Source organism: Olea europaea, chromosome 18 (assembly GCF_002742605.1).
Source record: "Olea europaea var. sylvestris chromosome 18, O_europaea_v1, whole genome shotgun sequence".
In the NCBI taxonomy this organism is placed as follows: domain Eukaryota; kingdom Viridiplantae; phylum Streptophyta; class Magnoliopsida; order Lamiales; family Oleaceae; genus Olea; species Olea europaea.
In genome coordinates this window covers 10,799,748-10,808,071 of record NC_036254.1, presented here as the reverse complement: position 1 = coordinate 10,808,071, position 8,324 = coordinate 10,799,748, and the positions used below count along the sequence as shown (strand labels likewise).

Here is an 8,324-nt window from a genome sequence, read left to right as displayed (position 1 = left end):
GTTACACAAAGCCCATTAACTTCAATATTTATTCAATTCTTTCTCAAAAAAAAAAAAAAAAAAAAAAAAAGGAAAAAATTCAAATACTATGCATTATATGTAGAACTCCACTCATAAGCCTGTATCCTTCCTTTAGCCACCACTATTCTTGGTGCCACAAACAGCCCAATGAATAAATGTTGAAATAAAATCATATACTATGCATAATATGCAGAACTACACTCCTAAACCCTTAGCCAATCACTTCATATGCAATGTATCCTTCCTTTCGCTACTTTATTCTTGGTGTCATAGCCAACTCGACGATTATCTAAAACCAATTTAGAATTTTCAACGCACAGATAGTATCTTCTAAATCCACTCTGAAATCATTACAATGCCTTGGGCCTCGTACGCTTGTCCATAAATGATAAGGGGTATAAACATTTCCATATGCTACTGGCACCATTTCCATAGGTATAAACAATGGATGATTAGTGGGGAAGACCGTTGCTCCTCAAGATTAGTAGAGCGAAGCTCGAAAACTTGAGTCATCAAAAGAAATGGATGACCATCAAAGAACACTTTACGAACACCTAATACCTTTGTTGCACGGACACTTCATCTAGGATGACACATCATTGAATAAATGAGTTGAATGGCTTACTTTGGCATAAATTTTGAGTGGGACCTAGTTGTTTATTTTGGAAGATCAAGATTGATTTGTGTTCGTCGTGAGAATATTGAAATCATATATTTACTTGCCAAAAATGATGCTTGGGTGAATGAAAAATTGGAGCTCAAAGTGTGCCAATTGAAAGGAATTTATGTGTTCGAAGGACACCAATTAAGGTTTGTCCCACATAGAAAAATAATGAAGGCAAATACCACCTCATATAGGATTACACTTTGAAAGGGTGTGATCATATATAGCATAGAGGCTCTCACCACGTGCGCACGTAAGAGGTACAAATCATAGACTGAAATAGATTTCAAACCTTGAACTTGTGTGCGGGCTCAACCTGTGCACACAAATGTTGGACCGAAAGGACCAAAATTGAGCCCTTGGGAGGGCCTACATTTTGTCAATTTTTTCCTCCAACTAACCTTTTAACTTCTAAAACTGTTGAAACTCCAAGAGTTATGGATGATATAATACACTTATAGACAGATTTAACTCACTATTCATGGGGTTAAGTCTATATGGAACTCGTTTTCCATATTCCACACAAGAATCAATACTTTGTCTGCATGCTACATAGTTTTACAGCTCTCTATTTGGTCGAAAAAAAATATCTTTTCAATTTTGGTGATATTGTTCGGATACGAAGTCAGTTCACTGGAGTAGTATATGCAGTGCTTAGACTCTACTTATTTTCCGTTGTATCTTAGGAAACAGATGCTCAAACTAAGCCTCAAGCATGTAGAGTGAGGAGGCCAATTTGTTTTAAAGAAACTTTGTTTATTCAGACTTCGATTGAAAGTTCATTTGCTCTTTTATTATCTGCAATTTTAAATTATTTGTTCTGCTCTTACTGTTATTGATAAATTTATTTTAATCAACAACATTGTGGGTAATTGAAAAAACATTTAGAGTTGACAATATATTCATGTAGCATACCATGTCGTAAAACAACTATTATTCTATCTTTCATTCACTGATATTACGTGATCCATACGATATCTTACTCTTGTAGACCATAGTTGAACTATATCATCAGCAATATTGTGAGTAACATCCGATACATGTCGAATACCTATACTTCTCGAATACACTAGTGGTAATTTTTCTTTCTTTATCAAAAATATTGTATATTTTTAATTCAAATTTATTATTAAATAATAAATAAATATTCATATTTAAAAAATTTCAATAAGAAAAATCAATAACAAGTATCAAAATAAAATTCTCTATATAAATAATAAATCTCGACAGACACAGGTATGGTTGAGGGACGAATTGAAGATTATATTATTTCCTCCATATATGTTACAATGATTTTGTATAAATTTATAGGTGAGAATCCAATCTATACATGGTAAGAACTGTGATATGGAAATAACTATAAAAGAAAATTCTTTGTGTTGATTGTTGTTGGGGAACTGGCTATAATACTCCCCATCAAGTTGGAGCATGGAGGCGAGCATGGAGGCCCGTAATGTCCAACTTGGACCGAAAGAAAACAAATAATTCACATCCCAATGGTTTAGTAAAAAGATCAACTACTTGTTGAGAGCTTGAAACATAGGAGGGAATAATAAGACCAGATTTGATTTTCTCACGAACAAGATGGCAATCTAATTCAATGTGTTTAGTGCATTCATGGAAGACCGGATTATGTGCAATGTAGATTGCTGCCTGATTGTTACAGTGAAGCAGAATAGGTTGTGGATGTGGCACAGTAAGTTCCTGTAGAAGGAGGCGAAGCCAAACAAGTTCACAAGTTGTAGTGGCTATCGCACGATATTCAGCTTCAGCTGAAGAGCGAGAAATAGTTGTTTGTTTCTCGGTGTGCCAAGAGATGGGGCTATCGCACAATTTGATGATGAAACCAGTTGTGGAATGTCATGTGAGTGGACAACTTGCCCAATCAGAGTCACAAAAAGCAGATATCTGAAGGCTGCAGTTGGATGGAAAGAAGAATCCATAACCAGGTGTTGTTTTCAGATAGTGGAGCAAGTGGATAGCAGCATGTAGATGAGGCTTGCGAGGAGTGTGCTTAAATTGACTCAAAATGTTGACTGCAAAGGTAATATCTGGACGAGAGATAGTTAAATAGATCAAACCTTTGATGCTCGGACTCTTCGAAATGGTTGAAATACCCGTGTCGGACACGACACGACATGGGTATGGGTATGGGATATGTGTCGGATCCTTCAAATTTAAACCGGACACTTCGCCTTTTTCTACTTCTTCTTTTTTCTTTTCCTTTTCTTTCCCGTTTTCGATAATTGAAAACTAAACCCCAAAATTGTATTTTATTAGTCTTAACATCTTATTTAATACTCATTTCCTTTTTTGTAAACTATTGATTTTGGTCTATTCAAAATGACATCTTGGGTTAATAAAAAAAATTGAAGCTTGAAAGACATACCCACGTACCCGTGTTTGAAATTTGGATTCTTTTTAACCATGTTCCCGTATCCTATATTTTAGAAAATAAAAGATCCGGTACTTAGATAAGTGCCCGTACCCGATACCCATACCCGAGTCCGAGCATTATAGGATCAAACGACCAATCAAGCGTCGATATGAGCTAGGATCGTCCATAAGATCACTATCTGAGTCATTAAGTTTGCAATGTTGTTCCATGGGAAAATATGCCGAGCGAGAGCCAAGTTGATCTGAATCAGTAAGAATGTCTAAGGTATATTTCCTTTGATTGATAAATATGCCTTTAGGAGATCGAGCAACTTCAATCCCTAGGAAATATTTGAGATCACCAAGGTCTTTAATTTTGAAGGTCTGTGCAAGATGCCGTTTGATAAAACTGACAGCAGAGCTGTCATTACCAGCAACAATGATATCATCAACATAGACAAGAACGATAGTAAAGGTTTTACCCTTGGTTTTGGTGAAGAGACTATGATCAGCAGCAGATTGATCAAAACCTGCAAGGATGAGAACATGAGATAATTTTGAATACCACTAACCTGAGGCTTGTTTGAGACCATATAATGATTTGTGGAGACGGCAAACGCGAGTCTCCCCTTTACGATAATATCCTGGTGGTCGTCGTATATACACTTCCTTATCAAGATCACCATGGAGGAAAGCATTGTGAACATCCAATTGTTGAAGAATCCAGTGTTTAGCTACAGCTATAGCAAGGAGACATCAAACAGTAAGAAGTTTAGCTACAGGAGCAAAAGTGTCATTATAGTCAAGACCTTCAACCTGAGTGAAACCCTTGACAACGAAACGAGCTTTATGGCATTCAATGGAACCATCAGCACGCAATTTTATTTTATAAACCCATTTGCGACCAATTACCTTCTTACCAGGGGGAAGATGTTCAAGGGTCCATGTGTGATTGGCTTCAAGGGCTTGAATTTCAAAAGCCATTGCCTGTTGCCAATACGGCTCGAGAATAGCTTGAGAGTGAAGAACAGGGTCTTGAACATTTTTGGAGACAGAAGAGAGGAAAGCAAAATGTTTTGGACTAAAGAAACGATAAGAAAGAAAATTAGGTAGAGAGTGAACTGTACCTGAGAAAGACTGGGAATGAGATGATGTCCCTCTAGAGGTAAATCTGAGCAAATGTAGTCTTGAAGATATGTAGGACGAGTAATCGTGCATCGAGGTCTAGTTGGTGGGGGTGAGCTGGTGACGATTTCTAGGGAGTTGGTAGGTCCATCAACAACTTGTGGTGTTGGTATAGTTAGTTCCATGTCTGACGTGGATGAAGGAGATGGGCCAGGGGTGTCATGTGAAACGTTGGTTGGAAGTGGGGTATTGTAAGGGACATCGAGGGGCTGATTGGTATCTGATGATATCTGTGAAGGTTGCATGGTAGGAGCGAAGGGAAAGGTAGATTCTACAAAGTAGACATCACAAGAGAGGAAAATTTTCTTGGTTTGCAAGTTATAAACACGATGGGTATGTGGAGATTGAGAGTAGCCTAGGAATATGCATGGTGTGCTACGAGGAGAGAACTTGTCCCGATGAACACTTATAGTGTGTGCATAGCAAAGACATTTAAAGACACAGAGGTGGTCACAGGTAGGAGGTTTGTTGAAAAGGAGTTCATAAGGCGCTTTGTGACCAAGCGTGGGAGTTGATACGCGGTTAATCAGATAAGTGGCAGTAAGTATGCATTCACCCCAAAAGAAAATAGGTAAATGTGTATGAAAGCGAAGACATCGAGCTACATTTAGCAGGTGATGATGTTTTCATTCTACTATACCATTTTGTTGGGGTGTTTCAACACAAGTGCGCTCATGAATGATCCCATGGTCAAGGAAGAATTGTTGCATACGATGAGAAAGAAATTCTTGACCATTATCCGACCTAATATGTTTGATAGGGCAATCAAACTGCGTGTGGATCATTTTAATGAACGTGGTTAGGCAAGTAAATGTATCAGATTTAAAATGCATGAGGTATACCCAAGTAACACATGAAAAATCATCAATAATTGTGAGAAAATAGTGGCACTAGTTGTAGAGGGTGTGGAATATCCGCCTCAAATATCACAATAAATTTGGTTAAAGGTAAAAATACTTTTATTTTCGACCAATTTGAAGGGAAGGCGCGTATGTTTACCGCGAACACAACTATATCACAATTTCTAACTTTATTTGAATCACATAAAATTTTTGGAATACAAGAATTTGAAGGATGGCCTAAACGAAGATGCCATACGTACGGTGTAGCAGCAGGATTTGCTTTGAGTTGAAATGCAACATGATTAAATGGTTTAAAATGGTAGAGGCCTCCATGTTCTTCACCCATCCTAATCAGCTTCCTCGTGCGTAGGTCCTGAAATAAACAAATAGAAGAGGAAAATATGGTAACACAATTAGACAATTTTGTGAGTTGATTTATTGAGATTAAATTGTATTTAAAATCGGGAACAAAAAGAACATTATGTAGACATAAATGGGAAGAAATATGGATGTGGCCTATATGTGTGACTTGGGCCTTGAAGGCTGTAGGTAATGTAAGGGATTGACTATGGGCCCAAACATGTGAGGCTTTGGGTAAGTTAGAAACACAAGAAATGTGGGCTAAAGCCCCACTGTCTATAATCCAAGGACCTGGGGCGATTTGGAGATGAGATAGAGAGATACCAGAGAAGGCCGAGTGTGCAACGGTGCTAGGTTCCAACATTTCCATCAATTGCCAGTAGTGCTCGTCAGATAAGCCAAGGATTGCACTCGACATGGAAGGGGCTGAGGTACGGGATACCATGTTCGCTGTGGGTGGCCGATTATTGCCCGAATCCTGTGGCCGATTTTTTGACAGGTGCGGACCGCAGGGGCTGCTTCGGCTTATTGGTGTTCCAATGGGAGGGGTAGCCAATGATTTCAAAGCAGGAGGCTTCTTGATGTCCATCTTTCCCACACTTTGTGCATTTTCTACTGTTGCGAGAACGAAAACCGTGATTAACCGAAGAATTGGTGCGTGAGACAGCCATGGCTGAATTTTCGGCATTGGGTAACAATGGAATTTGTAGGAGGCGTTGTGTCTCTTCTTGGTGTATGGTGGCATATGCTCTGGAGATTGTGGGCAGGGGGTCCATGGCGAGAATTTGGCTTCGAATGTTGGAGAAGGAGTCATTGAGGCCCATAAGAAATTGAAAGAGTCGTTCGGTATTGGCTGTGTCTTCGGCCTTTTTGTGAGCATCACAAGTACAGGGGTTGGCATCGGTTAGTGCATTGATCTCATCCCAGATTCCTTTAATTATATTGTAGTATGTGGTGACGGACATGGCGTTTTGTTTGAGGTTAGCCAAATCACGTTGGAGGCGGTAAAGACGGGGGTGATTGCTTTGAAAGAATCGGTTGTCCAGATCAGTCCATACATCAGAAGGTTAGGTGCAGTAGATCAAACTTTGTCTAAGGTGCCTATCGATGGAATTTAAGAGCCAAGAGAAAACCATATCACTGCAACGATCCCAAAGGTTGGCAATTTGAGCTTCGGACGGTCGCTTTAGAGTTCTATCGAAAAAGACGAGTTTGTTCTTGGCATTAAGGGCCATACGCATCGAGCGTTTCCAGGCTGCATAGTTTTCTCCACTGAGAAGATCGAGGATGAATACAGCACCAGGGTTATCAGCGGGCGTTAAGAAATATAGGGATGTGAGGTTGTTGATCAATTGTGAAGGTGTCAACGATGTCAAATCAGACATGGTGGTTGTTGGTTTCGGAAGTCAGAGAAATCAAAAGAGGCCGGAAGAAGGAGGTTGCTCTGATACCATAATAAATCTCGACACACAGAGGTATGGTTGAGGGAAGAATTGAAGATTATATTATTTCCTCCATATATGTTACAATGATTTTGCATAAATTTATAGGTGAGAATCCAATCTATACATGGTAAGAACTGTGATATGGAAATAACTATAAAAGAAAATTCTTTGTGTGGATTGCCGTTGATTGCTGTTGGTGAGCTGGCTGTAATAATAAATGAAGAATTTTAAAAAGTTTAATCAATGTGGCGATGATGTATCGTATTAGTATATCTTTCAAAAATCACATGCCGACGTATCAGACGCATTCTAATGCTACTGCGAAACCATTTTTTCAACTTCTACCTGAATGCATGACTTGCATAATTAGGCAAACAACTCCACTATTTTCTAATGCTCTTCTATTAAGGTGGGTGACATAATACTCATATACAGACTTATAAGCCACTGCTCAATTTATTTCATTGACTACCCAGTGAAATAGCATCTGCTGACGCAAGGACAAACAATAGACTTAATTGTTGGAAAGGGAAATTTTCTACCTTAAAATCAGCAGCGCAATTTTTCATTCTCCCACACATTTGTTTGTTTCCAGAAATTTCTTCATAATATAATTTGATATGTACTATATTTGAAACACATCATCTAAACAAAGAGTATAAATTTATATTAATTATTATATTCAATTCCTTTATCTTAAGTGAGCTAATAGTTTTTTCCATATTTATCATCACTCAACACTCTTCAAAATAGTTTTCCAACAACTCGCTCTCTCTCTCTTTCCCCCCTAGATGGAAAGGTTAAACTTATTTCAACATTTGATCAAACAATTATTGCCTCCATTACACAAAAATAAACCACTGACAAAAATTCATACCACAAGATTCCTATAAAAAACCACAAGGAAAAAAACACGTTCCCACATCAAAAACAGCCACAAGTGCTTATAATTTCAATAATAAAATTGCAAGTTTCAAAACTCAAAAGAATGCGTTGAGAATATATATTCACAAAAACATAACAAATATAAAAATGTACCAGAGAATAATGAGTTTAGCGTTTTTCTCACGTTCTCTCGTGACCACAACTTTGGGATTCAATCCCGTAGCCAAAGAAGCGGAAGAATGAATTCTTATAGCAATTTTTTTCGTGTGTTGAAATTGCAGAGAAGAAAAAGAAACCGCAGGAAGAAGAACTGGAGATAGAGTAGAGAGAGAAAGTGGAGACATGGATACGTGTTGACTTCTTACAAATCCAAATGTAGCAAATTTGTTTTTAACATTAAGAATAATTCTACTCCTACAAGGTTGGTGTACAAAAGTGGAGTGCCAAAGTATGTTGGCAAAATCTGGACCCTTGATTTTAAATAATTTAAAAATCTGTTTTTAAAATAATTGGTGTAGATTTGATTTTGTAATCTAACTTGGTAAA

The 8,324-nt window shown here is 38.0% G+C and overlaps 1 pseudogene; it reads right to left on the bottom strand.

The window, feature by feature from the left end:
* LOC111366722 overlaps nt 1-7,940 on the bottom strand; it is a 27,241-nt pseudogene extending 19,301 nt beyond the window's left edge.
* Between the last annotated feature and the right edge of the window lie 384 nt (nt 7,941-8,324).